Raw genomic sequence first — 1,169 nt, 5'->3', positions numbered from 1 at the left:
GGGTCCCGGTGCCCGGCCGCCTGTCCTCGCGGTGAGGGGGCTGACGGCGGGAGGCTGCGGGTCGGGGCTCCTGGGAGAAGAGTCGGGGGACCAGGGCTGCCAGACCCGGGATCGCCGGGGGGCCGAGCCGGAGCGGTGGGCAGCTTGCCCCCGGGGGCCGTTGTGCCTCAGCTCACGTAGGCCAAGGCTGGGTGCAGAGGGTGATCCCTGGGCAGAGGTGATCCACGCGGCCTTGACGGGCGGGGTTGCCGGGGCGGGGAGGCCTGACAGGACCCGGCGGGACCTGGCGCGGGTGCGGAGAGCAGTGCGGGGGGGCAGCGAGCGGGACAAGCGGTGGATAAAAGAGGAATAACGGCGGGAGAGAGCTGGGGAGGGGGTGGGGGCCAGTGTGGTGTGCGAGCGCCGGAGCCGTGTGGGCCGCTGGAGGCTCGTCCCAGATCTCTCCCCTGCCGTCCCGAGCCGGGTATGGACGGTGCTGAACAGCAGCGTATAAAGTCGTGGAAAAATCAAACGGTACCAAATCAAGGATATAGCAAAAGTACTCCTTCAAAGCAAAATCCTTCAGAAATAAACGAGGTGTTAAGAGAAAAAGGAATTGAGAAGTTGATTGTTATAGGATTTAACTGTGAACAGTTTACAGACAGTGATAGGCTAAAGGATAATGCAAGCTTCATAATTCCCTTTTTTAAAAGATCTTTTAAAATGCATTACTTTCTGCAGGGTGGTGGTTTATATCATGAACTAAATTCTATACGTACCTGTTAAGTATTCTTACAATGGGGCCAAGGCATTATCTTGAAGCGATTGTAATTCTGCATCAGCAGTTATTTCTGTTAAGTAATTAAATGTAATTGCCAGTGTTATATCTGGCCATTTCAGACATGGGAAGACTGCCAGCCTCTATGATGTCTTGATTTGTTGTTGTTTTTACATCCTGTGGTGCTATTATGTGCATCGTAGATCATTATCTGACCTTTGGTTGCTATTTCAGGGGGTTTTGTTGTTAAATAGCACAATTTATTTGGTGCAAGAAACTGACTGGCAAATAACGAACATAATATCCAACCTATTTAAATCGACCAAATTATTTGCTTACCTAAAAGAAAAGGTTGAGAATTTTAACTTTTTTTTTTTTTTTTTTTTTCTTTTTTACCTCTTGTTGTTTTAAT

At 49.8% G+C, this 1,169-nt stretch overlaps 1 protein-coding gene across 1 annotated transcript in view; it reads left to right on the top strand.

Annotated features, from left to right (window-relative positions):
* Window positions 1-10: 10 nt before the first annotated feature.
* DIS3L (DIS3 like exosome 3'-5' exoribonuclease) overlaps window positions 11-1,169 on the top strand; it is a 21,575-nt gene continuing 20,416 nt past the window's right edge. The window contains exon 1 of the mRNA XM_009321451.1: window positions 11-31. The gene's annotated coding sequence lies outside the window, so the exon portion shown is untranslated. The remainder of the gene's footprint in view (window positions 32-1,169) is intronic.

This window comes from Pygoscelis adeliae, unplaced genomic scaffold, assembly GCF_000699105.1.
Source record: "Pygoscelis adeliae isolate BGI_AS28 unplaced genomic scaffold, ASM69910v1 Scaffold13, whole genome shotgun sequence".
Taxonomy (NCBI): domain Eukaryota; kingdom Metazoa; phylum Chordata; class Aves; order Sphenisciformes; family Spheniscidae; genus Pygoscelis; species Pygoscelis adeliae.
This window is presented reverse-complemented; position numbering and strand designations above follow the sequence as displayed.